The 21,544-nt window shown below is 41.2% G+C and overlaps 1 long non-coding RNA gene across 1 annotated transcript; it reads left to right on the top strand.

The window, feature by feature from the left end:
- The first annotated feature begins 1,779 nt into the window (after positions 1–1,779).
- On the top strand, positions 1,780–19,352 carry LOC117594482. Its single transcript, XR_004575733.1, has 3 exons — positions 1,780–1,892; positions 15,627–15,727; positions 18,989–19,352. It is a non-coding gene; the product is annotated as an uncharacterized LOC117594482 (long non-coding RNA).
- Positions 19,353–21,544: the final 2,192 nt, after the last annotated feature.

Below are 21,544 nucleotides of genomic sequence, written 5' to 3'. Positions count from 1 at the left end.
AATTATCGTGTATTCAGTGTGTTTTTCCGGTGCTAGATGTTTCTAAATGGTATGTATTACACAACATCAAGTACATATAGGTGTCAAAATGGTAGGTATTGCATGTGTTGTTTTCAAGTTATCCCAGTTCTGCAATTACATTGTTCCAAGTTAATGTTCCTTTGTCTATAAGTATACTGTATAAGTTAAACAAGAAACTGATCCCATTCTTCAAAACATGGATGCAAAATAATTATCTATCTGCCCTGGTAGCTGTTTACCATTTTAATTCTCTGTGAGTTTGCACCCCTGTGATAGACTGGGTGATTACACATTACTGATGGATGTGATGGAAAATTCACTTTGCTTAGAATTAACCAAATCACTGAGTCTTTTTTCGCCATGATCAGAGTAATATATATATTTTTCTTTTGCAAGGACTTGTCGGTCATTGGATTTGTCATCAATATCGACACGTTGATGCTGATGATTCCTGAACTGCTCAAAGTTCAGCAGTATGTGCTCACCTACAGGTTCAGCCAAGATGACTTGGAGCTCCTATTTAATTCAACCAGAGCGTCTGGTAGGGTTGGTGTTCTTTTAATTACAATTAATTTGGATAATATACCTAATGAATATCTTTGTCTTGTGAGTAATGTATGTATTGTGTGCCTGTTTTCCATACAAGGCGGCTGGAATAACAATCCATCGGCACGCTAGTTCCAGGCCATCTTCCGCCGCCTGATGGTTCGGTGTGGTATCTCACCTGGTGAGACAGGCAATGTGGCAGTCCAGGATAACACTGTGTCCCTGTCTGCTGTGGAGATGTCCTCTCCTGAAACTGCTGAAGAGCACCCATCTCCATTGGCCAACATTTCGGCCCTTGTGTGTGACCACAGTTATCTCCCCACTCGGTTTGGTGGTCTGGTGGAAAATGCTCTGGTCTACATAGCAGTGATTCCATCACAAGACACAGTGAAGGTTTGCTTTTACTATCTTTTTTTATTTCTTTTTTTATCTTTGTATATTAAGGTTGCTTTGTTCTTATTTTCTCTGTCTTTGAGCGCTATATAAGTGTTTTTTTTGTAATTATTATTTCAATAAGGTGCTGAGAGCTGCAGAGAGGGTGATCCACCAAGGTTCACCAATGTAAGCTCCTAAGGTGTCGATAGTCACACACTGGATTTGCGAGATTGTGTATAGTGAAGTTTATCTTTACATTATGTCTTTGTGTTTGTAATTGTCTTAACCCTGATCTCTTTCCCTCTGGGTTCTGTAAAGCACTTTGTAATTGTGTTTTGAAAATTGCTACATGAATAAAGTTTGCAGACTTTTCAAGGGAGTTCCAACAAAGTAAATGTGCAGTTTAAATAAAAACGGCCACTTTTCATTTCATCCTGCTATTTTAGACAGAGTACTGAGACCTGTGTGTATATGATGGGAGGGGGGCTGCGAAATGAAAGAGAGAGAAAAATAATAATAATATATCTGACTTTACTGCCACTATTTACACATTAGGTGTTTCAATCAGAATGATAGTCAAACTGGAAATGTCTCTGTTTTTCTCCCTTTTTGGGGATTATGTTCCCAGTTTTGATCTCGGACATCTGGTCACTTTTGAATATGAATATTAAAATACGCCGAACCATGGGTCCTGTATCATAGCTACATGTATGACCTTTGCAGCAAAAAAAAACGTGTGAAAATCAGTAAGGTATTCACTGAGGTATGATTCATTAAATGCGCTCATTTCACCTGCCAAAACAGATTACATTGAGTGGAGCGGCTGACCGGTCCAAGATGGCGGCCCATCAGCGCCAGTAGGCAGTAGCGGTCGATGCAGCGTCTTTATTATGTCTATGATCACGACGGTCAGGTTTAATGGAGGCAGGAGCAGCTAAATCATTTTAAAGGTAAGTCATTCAGGGTTTTTCCTGCATATATAACGGAATTAAAATCTAATATGTAGTTGCATGTGTATTCTAAAACTGCACCTTCAGCTCAAACATATATTCAACCTTCGCCTCGCACAGACATAGGAAACATTCTCCACATGGTCTTGAAGACTTTAAAGATGAAATATTGAAAACATACTCGGATCCAGTTTTTGCTCAGGATGAGCCATTGTTTGACACTGAGGAGGAAGATCCTCAACATTTGATTGAGGAAGATAAGGATCTATCTCAGATCATTAAGGAGAAGTTTAGCAGCCTTTTTCTTAAGTTAGAGAGCACCTTTAATGTGTCAAACAAGTGCATTGATGAAATTGTGGATGAGCTTCAATTCATATCATGCACAGCATCAGTTCCTGTTATAAGAGAGTTGATCAAGTCCACTCTAAGGACCCATAGCTGTGAGTTGAACACAGCTGTAATCTCTGATTTGGTTAAAATTCTCAGCGAGGCACACCCAATCAGCTCAGCTTTGGCAAGCAATGGTCCCTTTTCAACATCCTACAAGAGAAGAGAATTCATAAAGGAAACATTTTCAGATGTCGAACCAAAGGAGTATATACTCAATTAAAAAAGAGGACAAAACATTCCAGTATGTGCCAATATTGCAATCTCTATCACAGGTTCTGAACAACAAACGCAATCAAGAAAAACTATTGGATACTTATAGAAATTCATCAAGAGCCTTACAGTACCAATCTTTTCATGATGGATCCAACTTCCAGAATTATTATTTTTTCTTTGAAGAGGACAGACTTAGTCTTATCCTGTACATTGATGACTTTGAGGTATGCAATCCTTTGGGAACTTCAAGGAAAAAACACAAAGTGACAGCTGTGTATTGGATTTTGGGAAACATTCCAGCATTCAATCAGCATTAACATCCATTCGTTTAGCCGTTTTGTGTAAGGCAGTGGACACCAAGACATTTAGATACCAGAAAGTGTTAGAGCCATTGCTAACGGATCTGAGGACTTTAGAAAGAGATGGCTTATTTGTTCCAGCTCTGGGAAAAGTTGTCAAATGAACTGATATGTGTGTGGTAGCACACAACCTAGGAGCTCACTCGGTTGCGGGCTTTGTTGAAAGCTTTTCTGGTTCTTATGCTTGCCGTTTTTGTCTTGCTGAGCGGTCTGAGTATCAGTCAAGAAAGGTGAGATCAGATATTTTTTCAACTAAGAACTGAGGAGCAAAATGCAGTACATGTTCAGACTGCTTTGTCCAGTCTGAATAATTCCCTGTGCTATGGTGTGAAAAGCTTGAGCACTTTCATGTTACATGTGGGTACCCTGCAGATGTTTTACATGACCTTCTTGAAGGCATCATTCCATTGGAATTAGCATTGTCTTTTGATGTCCTCATCAAGAAGTATTTTTCTCTCATTTAACTAAATTATGTCATCCATCAGTTCCCTTACAAGTGGAGTGATAAGACAAATCGCCCTCATTTTGTCCCCGGCAACATCATATAGGATGCACTCTCTAGTTCCCTGCTACCCCTTTCCTCTTCAGTTGACCGTCTCCTCCTTTTTCTATGTTTCAAAGACTACATTTCTAAACTTAGTGAAATTATTTCAAATGTTTAGGATCGATAGGTATTGAAATATTGATATACACTCTCCTAAAAGATTATTAGGAACACCTGTTCAATTTCTCATTAATGCAATTATCTAATCAACCAATTACATGGCAGTTGCTTCAATGCATTTAGGGGTGTGGTCCTGGTCAAGACAATCTCCTGAACTCCAAACTGAATGTCAGAATGGGAAAGCGTGTTTTGAGCGTGGCATGGTTGTTGGTGCCAGACGGGCCGGTATTTCACAATCTGCTCAGTTACTGGGATTTTCACGCACAACCATTTCTAGGGTTTACAAAGAATGGTGTGAAAAGAGAAAAACATCCAGTATGCGGCAGTCCTGTGGGCGAAAATGCCTTGTTGATACTAGAGGTCAGAGGAGAATGGGCCGACTGATTCAAGCTGATAGAAGAGCAACTTGGACTGAAATAACCACTCGTTACAACCGAGGTATGCAGCAAAGCATTTGTGAAGCCACAACACGCACAACCTTGAGGCGGATGGGCTACAACAGCAGAAGACCCCACCGGGTACCACTCATCTCCACTACAAATAGGAAAAAGAGGCTACAATTTGCACGAGCTCACCAAAATTGGACAGTTGAAGACTGGAAGAATGTTGCCTGGTCTGATGAGTCTCGATTTCTGTTGAGACATTCAACAGAATGGTAGATGGTAGAGTCAGAATTTGGCGTAAACAGAATGAGAACATGTCCTTTCAAAGAGGGTGCTAAAAGAAAAATACGGCACAGTTGTTTATGTGGCTATTTGTCTATTTTATTATTTTTCTCTCGTTTTAATGATGTAATTTTTATTTTTACTTGTTGCACTGTTTTAAACATGTGGCCATGTAGAGTGGCTATGTTTTGGGGACAAAAGAAAATAAGTTAGATCAGCATTTTCAAGCTAAACCAGAGGTTCTCAACTGGTGGGTCGTGGGGCCATTTTCAATGGGTCACAGATGTGAGTGTGAGCATGAAAAGAGTGAGGGGCGAAATACAGCAGTTTTTAGTTTCAAGATGCTTTGCTTTTTGTAGGATATTACTCATGATACAGAAACAGACGTTTAGAACCTCAGGGCAAAACACTGTTCTTTAAGATGAAACGTTTTAAAGTGCCCATATTATGAAAAAATCAACTTTTATGGGTTTTGGGGTGTTCTTTTGTGTCTTTGGTGCTTCCACACGCATACAAACTTTGAAAAAAGACCATCCTGCTGTTTTGAGTGAGATATGGGTTTCTGAATGTCCTCTATCTTCAGTCTCTTGGTGAGCTGTTAGAAAACTCCTCGGACTGTGACGTCACAGAGCATACCTAATGTCTCCACCGTCTATAGGCTCCACCCACCAGGTACAGCAGTAACTTCTTCTCTGATATCCTCCATGTTGTTACTGATTCAGAAGCACCATGTCGAAGCACCACTTAAACTGTGCTGTTGTTGGCTGTAAAGAGGAGCAAAAAACACTCCATCGCGTCCCAGCCGCAGAGGACAGAAGAGCGGGATGGCTTGAATTATTTTTTTAAGGCAATGTCCCTGCTACAGTTGTCAAAAAATTGTCGGTTTGTGCTCACCACTTTGAGACGGGCTGTTTCTCCAATTTTGGTCAGTACAAGGCAGGATTAGCCAAGAAACTTTTGCTAAAAGAGTGCGCAATTCCAACTTTGCGTGGAATACCTGCAGACGAGGGACATGTAAGTAGTTCTATACAATTAGCTGTCTTTTTTGCAATTCTACACTAACTAACCAATAACTAACCCCGCTACCATGGTAACAGTTAGAGTGGGCAAAGGAGCAGCAGCTAATGAATATGCAATGAGCAGCAGAAAACAGAAAACTTTGAAAGGGACTGAAACAGAGGGTAATAGAGGGAGGTGAGAATCTTTTCCTACTAGCTATTTCCAGCAAACAACTTCAGAAACATGTTTTATGGAACTTATATACCTATTTTAACTTGTTGAAAAGCAGTCATAATATGGGCGCTTTAAGATTAAACTAATTATAAGCATGTCTTTTAAGATGCACTGAAGGTTCCTGAAGCATGTCAAATGTTGTTTTTTTCCAGAGTTTAAGGTTAAAAAGCCTATCTAAAAGATAGGCTATGTATTCAGTTCCTGAATGTTTCCATGTGCCTTTTAACAAGCTACCTCAAACCCATTTTAGCCATTTTAGATTCATGCTCTTCTGGGACTTTGTAGAGATGTTTCTTTCTCAGAAAACTGCATTGAAGTAATCCAAGTGTCCTGCAGCTTACACATTCCTAGATGTTTTGAAAAAAAATATATATATACATTGTGTTTTGGCTTTGTTTGCTCTGCTTTGCTTCCTCTGTGGTGCTGCGTGAACACAGATCGGCTGGCTGGAAGTTAGTAGTGTGGTATTTTGTGTGTGGTGTTGGAAGGAGCACGGATGGGAAGAGCAGCAGAGCAAACAAAACTGAAAACACAAGTTTGTAATGTTTTTTACAAAAGTCTTGGCATGTGTGAGCTACAGGACACTTGGATTACCTCAGACAAGCAATATGGAGACATTGTATTGATTATTGATGTCTTTTTGGATGTTTGAAGCTAAGATACCACTCACTGCAGTTGAGTGGATAAAAATGTCTCAAACTCGCAGAAGAACATGGATGTTAACAAAACTTCACCAAATCTATTGACAAAGGGGTGAGTAAATAATAACAAAAAATTAATCTTAGGGTGAACTATACCTTGTTGTTTTGCCATGCAAACTTGCTGGAAAATGTTTCATTGAAACTTCACTTAAAAATGAATGGGTTGTTAAATTAAACAGCCTCTTTTTTTTTAAGTCATTGTTTCAATAAACAAAAACATTAAGGACACATTTAGGCAATTTAAACTGCAGAACAATTATGTAAAATGTTGTGTAAATGTTACTTAAATATAGTCCATAAATAAAAGTTAGAAATTACCTTGAAAAGTCATTGGTTTTAGGTGAAATGTTTCAGTTTGAAGCAGTACATTTTTCAGTTTTAAGTAAAACTTACAAAGAATGGGAGAATGGTAAAACTCAATAACCATATTAATAAACTTCAGTAAATCACCTGAGGTTTGCTAGTAAAAAACGTATATATGCAAGTAAAGTTGACTTGATGATTGCCCTTTTTTTTCTATCAATTTCTAAGTGCAAAAACTTAGATTTTCTAGGTTTTCCCAAGTAAATAACACTCAAAAAAAATTCAGTGTTTGTAGTTTTTTTATGTTCACTCTTTGTGTAACTACTGTACATGCAATCCTATCTACACAGGGAACAGCCTAAAAAGAGATCCTGGGGCCTCATCATAGAAATATTTCATGGCTGTGTCCTATCCTATCTCAGATCTCTTAAGAAATCCTAACTAACTTTAGACAATCCTCCCGTCCTGCCTCTATTTTTGTTTAGAACGTACACAAGACCGATTCTGTCCTTGAGTAGAATGTTATTTAAACTGCTGTCTCACTTTGCTTGTAACTGGCTAGGAAATGCAAAAAGAAATATTCAGTTTTAGCCAAGATGAAGCCGAGGCTTTAATAGTGTCTGTGGAGGAGAGAAAACCTCACATTTTTAGGAGGTTTTCTCCCTTATTGTCGACCTGAGATAAAGATGTTAAGTGGCAAGAAGTAGCGGATGCAGTTACTTCAGTTTGCGGAGTTGTGAGGACTGTGGAGTCAGGCAACCTTTTTTCCATTTCTCCACTGTCCAGTTCCAATGCTTGCATGCAAATGTTATGCACTATCGATGGTGGACAGGGGTCATTATGGGCATTCTGACCGGTCTGTGGCTACGCAGTCCCACGTGCAGCAAGGTGCGATGTGCTGTGTGTTGTGACCAGTGTTGGGGAACGTTACATTTCAAAGGCAATAATTACAGTTAGTAGTTACAGTTCCCGTAAAGTAACTTGTTACATTACTGAGTTACTTGCTTTAGAAAGTAAGGTGTTAAGTTACTTAGTTACACTGAGATTATTCCTTTGTTTCTATATTCATGTGTTGGTCACTTTAGCCCAGAAGGCACACATTTAATGGGTTATTGTGTAATTACATTGTCAGGTATTGCATGGTTAGTGTCAGTCACCAGGATATAACATTATTAATTATTAGTCCTTATACAGCAAGAGTGACCATTCTTATTATCTCAAATAATCATATACCACAATAAAAAACTATATTTGCAATTAGTTCTCTAATCAAAAATCTCTTAAATCAATAAATTATTTTGGATTGTGCCTCCACATTTTCAGGCTTAGTTAATTCAACAGCCTATACGTACAGACTTCAATACTAGGTAGATCCATTGCAGTGAACAATGAAGAACAAACAGCTGTCATAATTATTAATGTTTTAGAAATTTCACAATAAATGCAAAAATATAGGATAATATAGTTTTTTGACCTTTGGTTAACATTGTAGATGTAGTGATTGTATAAGTTAGTGAACTGTTATAAGCTGTTGTAACCAATGTAGATGTATTGATTATATAAGTTAGTGAACTGTTATAAGCTGTTGTAACCAATGAAACAAAATATTAAATGTCTGTAATATGAGCCGAAACTGAAGGAGCAAGTAGGAGAATAGGAAACCCTGTTTAAGCAGTTGCCGGGGAGAGAAAGATTTAGTATGTCTGTTTTGTGAGAAATAGGTCACAGGTCAGAGACACACACACATAGTCGGACAGACAAGACAGAAACCAGAAAGGGGGGCAAGGGGATACTTGCAGTTATCCTATAAGGAATAAAACTGGGATTGGGCCAATGGCACACACTTTGTAAGTTAACGCCTCTATCTTTTTGGGCGTAGTAGAAGTATAAAAATGATGTTTTGAATGTTGATCCTTAGACATTGTGCGGCGACACGTGTCTCCAGAAGCTTCTGTAATAAATGGACATATAACTACGGTAATTGCCCTGACTCCCTGTGTTTTATTCTCCTTTCCAACAAACCAACTCGGGGAAGTGTTAGACTTCAACAATTTGGGGGCTCGTCCGGGATTGGAAAGAGGAGAAGGAATTCGATCTTGTCCAGACAACCTACGCGAGATTCACAGGTTCCGAGCCGGCTCATGATAAAGGTAAGCAGAGCCTGTTATATCTAAATCTGCATATTGGCTATGAACTAAATTTTGAACCTGTGGAAAACGTATTGGGAGACTGGTTTAAATTCAGGGGGTCAGGGGAACGGTCTGTGAGTTAGAGTCTCACTATAAGTCGGGTTAGAGGCCCGTTACCGGTGTGTGAGTTAGAGTCTCACTGTAAGTCGGGTTAGAGGCCCGCTACCGGTGTGTGAGTTAGAGTCTCACTCTAAGTCGGGTTAGAGGCCCGTTAATCGTTCTAGGGTTGACTACCCTACGCCACTTCCCGACGGGGACGGTGGAGAGTTGCGAGTTAGAGTCTCGGCAACCAGTCGGGTTAGAGTCCCGAGGACTTAGGGGCACCTCGAAGTACTTATTGTGTGTAAAGGTTCATCTGGGTTAGAGTCCCGGGGAGTTTTAGAACTCCCCAAATTCTGTATCTGGGTTAGAGTCCCGGGGAGTTTTATAACTCCCCAAATTCTGTATTGGGTTAGAGTCCCGGGGAGGTTTAGAACTCCCCAAATTCTGTATTGGGTTAGAGTCCCGGGGAGTTTTATAACTCCCCAAATTCTGTATCTGGGTTAGAGTCCCGGGGAGTTTTATAACTCCCCAAATTCTGTATCTGGGTTAGAGTCCCGGGGAGGTTTAGAACTCCCCAAATTCTGTATTGGGTTAGAGTCCCGGGGAGTTTTATAACTCCCCAAATTCTGTATTGGGTTAGAGTCCCGGGGAGTTTTATAACTCCCCAAATTCTGTATTGGGTTAGAGTCCCGGGGAGTTTTATAACTCCCCAAATTCTGTATTGGGTTAGAGTCCCGGGGAGTTTTATAACTCCCCAAATTCTGTATCTGGGTTAGAGTCCCGGGGAGTTTTATAACTCCCCAAATTCTGTGTCTGGGTTAGAGTCCCAGGGAGTTTTATAACTCCCCAAATTCTGTATCTGGGTTAGAGTCCCGGGGAGTTTTATAACTCCCCAAATTCTGTATCTGGGTTAGAGTCCCGGGGAGTTTTATAACTCCCCAAATTCTGTATTGGGTTAGAGTCCCGGGGAGTTTTATAACTCCCCAAATTCTGTATCTGGGTTAGAGTCCCGGGGAGTTTTATAACTCCCCAAATTCTGTGTCTGGGTTAGAGTCCCGGGGAGTTTTATAACTCCCCAAATTCTGTATCTGGGTTAGAGTCCCGGGGAGTTTTATAACTCCCCAAATTCTGTATCTGGGTTAGAGTCCCGGGGAGTTTTAGAACTCCCCAAATTCTGTATCTGGGTTAGAGTCCCGGGGAGTTTTGGAACTCCCCAAATTCTGTATCTGGGTTGGAGTCCCGGGGAGTTTTAGAGCTCCCCAAATTCTGTATAAGAGAACTGGGTTCAAGTCCCAAAAAGTGTTGGGTCAGGTACCCGTTAATCATTTGTTAATTATTCTGAGTCCCGGTAACGTAAGTCAGGTTGAAATGGACGGGAAGTGTGAGAGAGAAGTTGATGACGATGGGCGGTGTCCAGGCACTGGGAAGTGGAAACAATTGGGGATACAGGTGGCAAATGTAATGACTGTTGTAGGCAGGATGGACCCAATTCAGAAAGAAAAAGAAGGGATAGAAGAGAAATTGCGACAAGTGGTGAGCGAGGCAGGATTAAGGATGGAGGAAAGGAGACCATTACATGTTATTTTGTGGAATAAGGAGAAGGAGTGTTCTAAAAATCGAGATAGAGTTAGAGACAAGAAGGAAACAGCCAATTTTGTCAAGAGAGGGAGATATAGAGAAAAGGAGAAGGAATGGGAAAAGCACAGAAAAGAATGGTGTAAATTAGCAGTGTGGTGTCAGGGCGTAGACCATTTGAACAAAGAGAAAAAGGGACAGAAAATTAAGGAGAAAAAGGGAGGAGAGATAGAACCCCCAGCATATGAAGATGACCTGGTGGTGCATGGTACCGTGTACCATTATATCCAGCGTTATGTTTAGAGAGTGGGATATTGTCTTTAGACACACAGAACAGCAAGCCCATAACTCAATTCACAGGAAAGCAAGATAAGAGAAAATTAAGTAGGAAGGCGGAGTCAGAGAGCGAGACAGACACTGAGGGGGAGGTGAAACCGTTCAAGGCAAGGGCAGAGAAAGAGGAGCGAGAAGGGGAGACGACTAGGAAAGAATAAACAAGAGGAGATTACTGGGGCCATAAAGAAAAGATCAGGCCGTACTAAAGGCAGGTTAGGTGAGGACTCAAGGTCAGGGTCGGACGATAGTGACACAGTGAGAAGGACCAGAACTAGGCAGAAAAAAGGGAATTCACATAGAGGACGGGTGGTACTCACGGGCAAAGCAGTAGGGAGATGGACTGACTCAGACGAAGACCCCGACACAGACAGTAGTGGAGACGGGAGTAAGGGAGACGTAGACGTATACCCTCTGCCACGTACGCCCCCACCAGAACATAAACTACACCGTGACACAGTAGAATCAATTCAAAAGACTCAAAATAAAATGTATACGCGGTCACAAGCAGGGGAAGCTGGTTGTGCTGGGTTTCAGCTGCCTCTCTTTAGAGTGGGAGGCGGAGAACCGCGATATAAACCATTGGAGCTGGGAGACGTACAGGCACTGGTAGATAAATTACCCCCGATGGGAGAGGGAGGTGGACTATGGTTGTCACAATTTGATACGACACTCCTTTCAGTCAGGTGGTCGGGCGCATAGCCACGGCCCTGAGGACGGTCCTCACCAGACTGGCTGAGAAAGGAAAGCTACAGCTGGTAAGGACGCAGGTCTCCTTTCTGGGCAGAGTGATCTTGCAGAAGGGAGCGGGGCTTTCCCCAGCTCACCGCACAACCATCCTCCACCATCCTAAACCCACTACTGTTCAGGACATGCTATCATTCCTGGGGCTCACGGGGTATAGCCGGAATTACATCCCAAACTATTCAGGGCTCACAGAGCCACTTAGAGCGCTAGTTAAGGAGCAGGGAATGCGTAAACTTAAAGCCACTCTCGATTGGACTTGCCCGGCCGACAAGGACTTCATTTTGCTGAAACAACAACTAGCCACCGCAGCTGATCTGGCCATACCAGACTACACAACACCTTTTTTCTAGATTTTTCTGAAACAGGATGAGTCATGAATGGGGTCCTGTTTCAGAAAAAGGGGGGAGAAGGCTCTGAGAGAGACGAGCTAGTGAGACATCAAAAGGGGGCTTCCCCACAAGAGAAAACAATTTGGCAACAGAGAGGAGCAACAGAGACGAGCGGGCTCTGGAGAGGGCCAGACGGTAGAGTAATACTTCCACCAGCTATGCGGGGAGATAAATTTGCAGAAGCCCACGGGTTGGGCCATGTAGGGCCAGCACAGATGTTGAGGAACCAATTATGGTAGACATGGTACGTAACTACACTAGGACATGCACCATCTGCACACACCCCAATCCTAAACCGACGATCAAACCTGAGATGGGGGCGTTCCCCATGACGACGAGACCTGGACAAGAGATAGTGATAGACTACACTGACATGGGGGAAACAGTACGGGGGTGCCGCTACATGTTAGTGTGTATGTTAGTGTGTGTGGACATGTTCACAGGGTGGCCAGAAGCCTGGCCAGCAAGAAGGGAGGACAGTCAGATAGTGATCAAGTGTTTAGTGAACCAGTACATTCCCAGACACGGCTTCCCAGAGAAAATCAGGTCAGACAATGGGACTCACTTTAAGAACAGTGATTTACAGAAGGTAGAGAGCTTATTGGGCCTAAAACATGCTTTTGGCACTGTGTACCATCCACAGTCCCAGGGAAAGGTAGAAAGGATGAACCAGAACTTAAAAAACAAGTTGGCTAAGATATGTGCGCAGACTAAATTGAACTGGGTGGATGCACTACCACTGGCACTCATGACGATTCGATGCTCGTTAAATCAGACCACTGGGTTCACCCCATACGAGCTGCTGACGGGGAGACAGTTTCCAGGACCAGCCGCGGGGCCTGCGGTCCCGGAAGGGGAAAAGTGGCCCAAAGATCACAGAATGTATTTTGATGAATTGCGAGCTCTCGTTTCAGAATTCACCAACAGAGTCGGAGAACGGAGGGACCTGCAACCGCTGGACCAGAACCTGCCCCAGGCGGAGTGGGTGTTGCTGAAGGTCATCAAGCGGAAGTGGTCGGAGCCAAGGTGGAAGGGTCCTCATCAGGTGGTGGAGAGAACGAGCCATGCGGTCCGCCTGAGGGACAAAGGAGAGACGTGGTACCATTGGAGCCAGTGTACACCAGCGCAGGAGCCAGGGAGGTCGCTGACGGACCTCATCCAAACCGGAAAGGAGGAGCTTTCCCCAGCGTGGACGGAAGGAGGACCAACACCAGCCGGACCGGTGCCAGGAGCGGACCACAGGACACGGCAGGACCACGAGCGAGTGAAGGAGACAGAGGACGGCGCCAGGGGAATAGACTCTTAGGGGAAAGAACTGAAAAATACTGTAACTAAAGGGGGTATAGGACACCGAGTGGCTCATACCACTCGTACCAAGATGACAGGGTTACAGAGAAAGGTCTGGGGAGATGATAGTAGAATGAAGTGGTATATGGGAATTGGTAGAATAATGATATGTGTGTTGTGTGTTGTTACAGGTTTCCCAGGTTGGCATCGGGTCTTCATTCCCCCAGCGAAGAGGTCAGCGACCCCACCTGAGGACACCTGTTTGAGGAAATTTGGGGAATTGAATTGGACTATGTCAAGGGGTCGCATACGAGCATTCTGGGATAGATAATCCGCTGGAGGAATGGATGATCTCGATGTTCGGCCAGTGGAAAGGTTTGATAATGTCTGTTCTTTTATCGCTTTCTACATTTGGTGCTATAATGGTTACTTGTGGGTTTTGTTGTATCCCATGCATAAGAGGGCTTGCCATGAGAGTGATTTCTACAGCCATTGAGAAGGCACCAGGATCGCCATCAGGGATGCTGATGCCTCTACTGGAGCAGCATGACCCGGGAGAACTGGAGCTTGGCGAATAGGGGTGATCTCTCTGGGGAGAGATCAAAAGGGGGAATTGTAGATGTAGTGATTGTATAAGTTAGTGAACTGTTATAAGCTGTTGTAACCAATGTAGATGTATTGATTATATAAGTTAGTGAACTGTTATAAGCTGTTGTAACCAATGAAACAAAATATTAAATGTCTGTAATATGAGCCGAAACTGAAGGAGCAAGTAGGAGAATAGGAAACCCTGTTTAAGCAGTTGCCGGGGAGAGAAAGATTTAGTATGTCTGTTTTGTGAGAAATAGGTCACAGGTCAGAGACACACACACATAGTCGGACAGACAAGACAGAAACCAGAAAGGGGGGCAAGGGGATACTTGCAGTTATCCTATAAGGAATAAAACTGGGATTGGGCCAATGGCACACACTTTGTAAGTTAACGCCTCTATCTTTTTGGGCGTAGTAGAAGTATAAAAATGATGTTTTGAATGTTGATCCTTAGACATTGTGCGGCGACACGTGTCTCCAGAAGCTTCTGTAATAAATGGACATATAACTACGGTAATTGCCCTGACTCCCTGTGTTTTATTCTCCTTTCCAACAAACCAACTCGGGGAAGTGTTAGACTTCAACAACATATAGTATCAATTAAGTTGAAAATATAACATCTTGCTACAGACAGTCTGAGGACCATGTACAGATTTTTTATATGTGGAAACCTAAATTTAATATACATTTTTAATAATCCATTTGGCCTTTATTTATGGATAACCATAAGTGGGTAAAGCCAAGGGCTCCAGGAAGGGGGGCAGACCCCCTAAGATGACTTCAACCAACCTTTTCCATTGAATCAAGGTAGCCTATTACTAAGGGTTAAAACTGAATGTTCAGACTGGTCTCATCTGTGGTAATTTCCTCAACATAAGCATATTCGATTTAGGGATAATCAAACATTAAGTGTAAGCTAAATATATTTTCCTCTCAATAGCTTTAACATAGGGATTTATGGTTTTGAAACAAACTGCAGTGAGGGTAGAGAAAGTCATCCCCCATTGTTGATAATAGTAATTTATAGGTCAATAGAACCACAGGCATGAACAAAATATAAGTTGTTATTTAGTGTTTGGCTGACCGCCACTATTTAAAATAAAAATTTATAAAAGTTGGAGAATTTTACTTAAATGTAGAAGGTTAATCAAGACATTGTTTGTCACAAGGTAGTTTGGTTGTTGCCTGTAAAACTGGTAAATGTTCTGTTGATAAGCTTATAAAATTGCCCTTTTGGTTGCAGTAGGTACACCACTGGAACTTGGGTTGGAGTTTTTCTCTCCTAAAATGTAGTTGTGCAGCATATCCCTAGTGGGAAAACCAATTTAGATATATGCAACCAAACTAGAGGAATTTATAAATACATGATAGCCAATTTCACAGACCTGTGTGAAGATACTGAGGTAAAGCAAAATTTAAAAGCAGTTTAGCATTAAAATAAATTTGGCAATGGGTTATATGGCTTATGATTCCTTCATACAAGTGACCATGTTTACCATTTTATGTCTTTGATTGTGTTTATTTTTTTAATGTTCACTTTGACTTAGTTGTTTAGATAAATATACAGTATGCAACTCCATATCGAATGGATTCCAGATCCATCCCTATTACCAATTATTTATTTTACATGTTCTTCCCGAAATGATGGCCAGTGCTGGTTCAGGATATTGCCTCCTTTAGCTGTATTCGCCGTGATTCTGCTTTCACTCATGGTGTACCATTCCATTGACCTAATGAAGTGAAAGCAGGGGGGATTTATGATATGATCATTGATTATGATTGGAAAGAGTTGGTACTTATAAAGAGTTACTTGAAAAGATTAGATTTTCTGTTTGCATAGTTGTAACGGAGTACTGGCATCTGCTATGTTTAACATCTTCCATTCTTAGGATTTGTTTTAATTTGTTTATTTGGAAATTGTTTTGTTTAATGTAAGGTCTAACATTTTAATGGTGGAATAGCATAGATGTAACCATTTTTTATTTGGCTAAGCAAAGTCTATAACCACAGTGGTCGAATCTGTTCCAAATCTTCCTGACCACTCACATTGCAGAACGATGCCAGGGTCAGATCACTTGGCTTCTCACTCCACTTGTAGATGAATCATCGTCAGCGAGACGAGATGAAGGACCTGAAGGACTCCACATACTACAGGTCAGAGAACCACAGGCTAGTTGACTGGAAAGGTCACATTGTCCCATCACAGTGGAAGACACATTTGTGGTGTTAATCTTGAATTAGTGAAGGGTTGGAAACTCTTCTATTCCACTACACACCTACACTGACTTGTTACGACAACCAAGCAATTTGCTGGGTCCCCATCACACTGACTGGAATAACTGATATTAGAACTTTACATCACTGATACAAAAGTATATAACTTCTGGAAATTGGGAGGTCCAGGAGAGATTGATCTGGTGAGCATGGGGGTACCAGGGGGCTTTGAGCATACCTCTTCATCTTCTCTGGCAAGTTGTCTTAGCTAAGGGAGCAAATTGTCGCAAATGAAGCATATTGGTAGGGTGAATACCGTGCTGAGGCTACAACAAGGGGCTAAAGGAATAAACAGCTATTAAAATGTTTGCATTGATTTCCGCTTACCATTAATGACATTCCACTGGATTCAGAGAGCTGTCCAAGGAAGATGAGGACACACATAATAGTATAGTATCTTGTTTGCATCTGTTGATAGAAACCAAAACATCACATATTATGTATACATTAAAAAACTATTAAAAAGCTTCAAAGTCTCCACTACTCCCCAACAACTTGGGAGAATTACTAGGTTAGAACCCTAGTTATTCAAATACTGTACATTGGACTTTTTCAAACTGATTTACCAACTTGGTGAGGAAATAGCCTTTTGTCAAACCAAGAACTAATTTGCTGGATTTATGAGATTCCGGGAAGAGACCCCGGGGAAGACCTAGGACACGCTGGAGGGACTATGTCTCCCGGCTGGCCTGGGAACGCCTCAGTGTCCCCCCGGAAGAGCTGGAGGAAGTGTCTAGGGAGAGGGAAGTCTCGGCATCTCTGCTTAGACTGCTGCCCCCGCGACCCGGCCCCGGATAAGCGGAAGATGATGATGATGATGAATATGAGAATCCTTAGAATTCCACCCAAAAACGTTAATGTTCAAAAACTTCTACGTTTATTTATCAAATGCACCAAATAAGATACCAGTATCCTATTCAAACAATTGAACATGAAAATAACTAGCTGAAGAAATTGACCCAGAAGCCCTTTCTTCCCCAAGCATAAAGCTAACTAATGTCATTTTAGTAGCTTTCGGTTCCTTATGCATGTGTGTTACTAACATGGATTGGGTCCAAACATGACAAGCAGCAGATTAGGAGTCATAAAATGATGACACCAAATGAAACAATCAAATCTTGTTCTGATGCCTCTGGAACATAATCTGTTTAGCTTGGACAGCTAGCCAGAAATTGAGATGTCTGATGCAAATAACGTACTACCCAACAAAATATAATTTGTAAGACTATTTTTGCTGTTGTTCATACTTGGACATGGGGGGTATTCCATCAATGCCGCTAATGAAATCTGCGCTTAAGTGAAAAAGCCTGGCTTGAATAAATGCCAAATTCCACTTAAGGCTCAAGCCGTTCCATTAACACAATTTAACTGTCTTGAAAATGTTAAATCAAACCAGGCCTAAACAAGCTTGCATTGTGCATGCATACGGAGTACATAAGCAGCTCACAACAAGCGATCATCGAAATAAAGATACTATATCGCAAAAAAGAAGCAAAAATTAGAGCGGTGATCTTCTCAACAGCGGAACAAACCCTACGGATGGGACTTTATGAAGAATTTAAAGGAGTCATCGCTAAAAAGGGCAATACTGCCGCAATTGACAAGGCAAAGGAGATTGCTTTGTAAAACATTCCTGAGAGATTAAATGCGTAAGTCATACTAGCCTACTCATTGTTTAATTTTTAATAAATGAACATTCAGATCACTAGATAAGTAAGACTGGCTGTATTATCGGCTAGATTATATCAGATTTATGATCAGTCAAAATTATTAGGCTAACTTAAGTGAACAGACATAACTACAATGCATTTACTGTTAATTAGCCTAATTCGGTGAGGCTTGAAGCCTTTTTGACCTAGTAACCCTTGGCCTATATTCATTCTCGGTGGCATCTCAACAAGGGTCAACTGAATAGCCAAAAAAGAATGTGGCAACAGCTATTATATATTAGGCAACTTCTGTCACAGATCATCTGACAGCATAGAGGGTCACCAATGATGTGGCACACCTTGCTTGACAGAGCATTCATTTTAAATTGCTCAGCATGATTAAGAGTTGATGCAGTGGTGTCTTTCAAAATGTAAATTCCAATTCAGAATTATCTCAACATTGCTCACATTCCAGAATAATATTTGTAACTTTGGGTCTAACATTGTGTGAAGTTTCAAATCTGGTTTTGCATAGGCCACTGCAGCTACATGTTAGTGCTATGACATACTTAGTTAGGAAAGGAAATAACAGATTTTTATTCTGATTGATCTGTGCTGATAAGGTAAAGTGAAACATTATCTCTGTACAGTACAGTACAGTTTCTACTTTTGTGTGAGGCCGACATTGAAATTGACATTTCTGTGAACAACTGCCAGGGTAACAGGATTTAAATCCCAAAAAGTGTTGATATCAAAACGTATTTGATCTATTTGTACAGATGCACATTTCATCCAAATCCAGTTGCTACTGTTTGTGGACAGATGCCCCCAATAGATGCCTGTACATTTAGGCTATTGAAAGATTTCCAATTGACATAGTCTGCATCCACAGGTCCAGAGGGCTAGTTTACATTTATTTTAATGGTCATCTACCTGCAATTGAATAAAATGCCTCCTTTGTGTTTCAAGATGACCAGGGAAAGTGGAAAAGCCAGAATTTTCCTTTATCTGCCTTGATGGAATATCTCCCTGATGTTATATATCCGTGTTACTCCTTCCAGTTACCATGCCACCGTCAGGATGGGAAAAGTGTCCCTTTTTACCTTCGGACAAGGCCACAGTATCGCTGGACCCCTTTGTCTCAGCCCCTAGTTTTATGCTGCTATGTTATTGTGCCAGGGGACTAGGGTCAGTCTATCCTGTCTTGATCTTAGCTACTACACCACACCACACCCCCAACCACTTGGAAGTGGCAGGGAATGTCCACCCCACAGTCTCAGTACCTAGTTTTAACAATGCAATAATCTACAATGACATTTTGCCTGGGGGTTACACGTTCCCCTGGGAAGACTGTTCTCTAGACCAAACTTGGGGGAGGACAGCTCCTAATTATTATGCCACGCTCAGGACAGGCAAATTGTATGCTGAGGTATCCTAGTGAAGCCTAGGAATGCTCTTTCTAACTTTTCTCATGTTTCCTGTTTCCCTTAAGAACATGCCCCAGGACTACCAAGCCCAAATGACTCTGAGCTGTCCCTGTCTGAAGTCCACCTGGTTGTGCTGCAGACCAGGTTGCTGCGTGATGATTCTTGAAGCCACTGCCCACCTGATTGTCTTATGTCTGGCTTTCCAAAATATTTAAAATGAAATTATCTTATAATATTAAATTCCAGTGGGAATAAACAAAATCCCTTGGGAAAATATAACCAGGTTATGGAGGTATATTTTGTGAACTTTAACCCAATCTGGAAAATTCTGGTTATTTTCATATTGTATACCTTGAATGTGTAAAATGTGACTGTTATGGAAGGTGCGTTTGAGAAATGTCTGTCTTTCCAGTGGCTGAAATCTGTAAATCTGTACTTTGATTGTGACACACATGTCTGTATAATATCAGAGGATTATTAGGTGTTTGGGCCATGACCTCCTGCCTAGAAGAAGGATGTATTCTTTGTCGTCATATACATGAATGAATGAGTTACTAGTTAAAGATGCCGAGAGGGGTCTGGTGTTTGAATAGGAGACATCCTTGACCGGCACGGGTGGATTAGAGGGGTACTCGTAAATCTGTATAACCCTTTAGTGTCTCTGTTGACTATCCAGACATTGTGTCTCCTCAGGGGTTGAGAAGGATAAGGTGGGGGGACAGCCCGCCCTTTGGGTAAACTCTTGTGACAAGACCGATGGCAGCATCTTACCATACCCCTTTTTCTATTTGATATATACGGTTGAATGAGCTATATTGAGTCAGAGACTCCTCAGACGATTATGTGTGTGTAAGCGGTTGACGCGTCTCTCATATGTGCATAATAGTTAATAAAACTGTTAGAATGTACAAAGAGAACTTTGTCTCTGTGTTCCTTACACCGAGTGTCGATACATTGGAATTTACATCACAGTGACCCTAAACGAAAGATAAGTGTACATTTTCATTTGGTATTACATTTCATATGGTATATATTGGAAACAGTAATTACACCTGGCAATATCCAAGACATAAAACAATGAATAAATTGAACCAAATAGACAAAGGACTATGACAGCCTGACATTACATTAAAATTAACCCTTGACTTAATATATAGTAGGATGTATGTATAAACGAATGTGCATAGGAAAGAACTTACCTTTCAAATGGAATAGTTTCAGATGAAAAATGAAACAATTTCTTTCTAAAAAGAAACTACAAATACACTTTACAGCTCTCCCAACTATTGTTGTGTAAAGAGATAATCAGGTATAAGGTATATCAGCCTTTCCTACAAGAGCCTCTGCCTAACTGTATTTTTGTGTGCACAATCGAATGCTTGTTCTCATCTAATGCCCCCGGAGTACTGCCCATTTAGCATAATTGCATATAATGAACTGTAATTGGTGCTGCTGTTAAATGTTGCTGAAACTGACACTGAAAGGACAATGAGAATGAGAGGATAGACATAAACTGAGGACGGAAAACAAACTAAAATTATATTTAATAAGTTATATTGCTACAACATTTTATTGTAAGTATATTCAAATTCAAGGAGACTTTATCATCAATTAAGTGCATTGTCCAACATGCAGACAATGAAATGCAATTTATTTTGCTTTAGTTAACCTTTTCTTACTTCCAAAACTTATAGTTGAGAAGGACGTTTGTCAGAATGCAATATCAACTGCTGGATTTTAGATGAGATGCAATTTAGTATCCAAAACAATGTAGCAAAAGTGAGAGCATGACAAGTTTATGGTCAGATTTGTTGGCAGTTGTTCAACTGTGGTCCATATTAAATATCCTACAATTTGCTAAATTGTTTATTAGAGTATTGGATATGTTCCCTCATATTTTCACCATACATATAATACAGTAAATCTTGCAAGGGCAGAAAAAAGGACCAACAATCGAGCTAAAACCATTAAGTTAAGATGTTACGAGAACATTGAAGAAATTATTGTCCTTGATGCATGTCTGACAAAAATTGGCAACAATGCCCCGTCCATTCAATAATTTTGCATTGATTAAGTGGGACAGTTCCTGTGCTTTGTGTTCATTGTGTTTGCCAAGGTAAAGTAATGCTAGTGACTATTTGGGGGAGTGTTTTGGATATAATAAATAGCCATATCTCCAAAAAGTTATTTGAGTTTGTCATTGTAACAGTGACCTCCCAAAATGTTGTGTTGTAGTCATGTTGTTTGCCACTTAAGCTGCCCTTGACTGCCAATGGACATTAAAACATTTGCTTCTTCCATTCTGCACCAACAATGTTACCACCCAAAACTAATAAAAACCTTCCCCAACCAGAAGCCATAGATGAACAGCGATGAAACGTCCGGTTTCACGTCCGGAGTTCCGGGAACTGCTAAAGGCACATGACGCTGCTTTCTGATCCAGCGATGCGGAGGCCTACAGCCAACCTGAAAAGGGGCATGAAGATGGCTAAAAATCACCACAAACTGGTAGAGTACTTCAACAACAAGTCCAAACCCTGGATGCATATGGCAGGGCATCCAAGCCATCACAGACTACCGGCCAAAGAAACATACCCCCACAGCCAGCAACTTCTCCTTCA

This window comes from Esox lucius, chromosome 5, assembly GCF_011004845.1.
Source record: "Esox lucius isolate fEsoLuc1 chromosome 5, fEsoLuc1.pri, whole genome shotgun sequence".
NCBI classification, from domain to species: Eukaryota; Metazoa; Chordata; class Actinopteri; order Esociformes; family Esocidae; genus Esox; species Esox lucius.
Note: the sequence above shows the minus strand (reverse complement) of the source record. Positions and strands in the feature narration are given on the sequence as shown.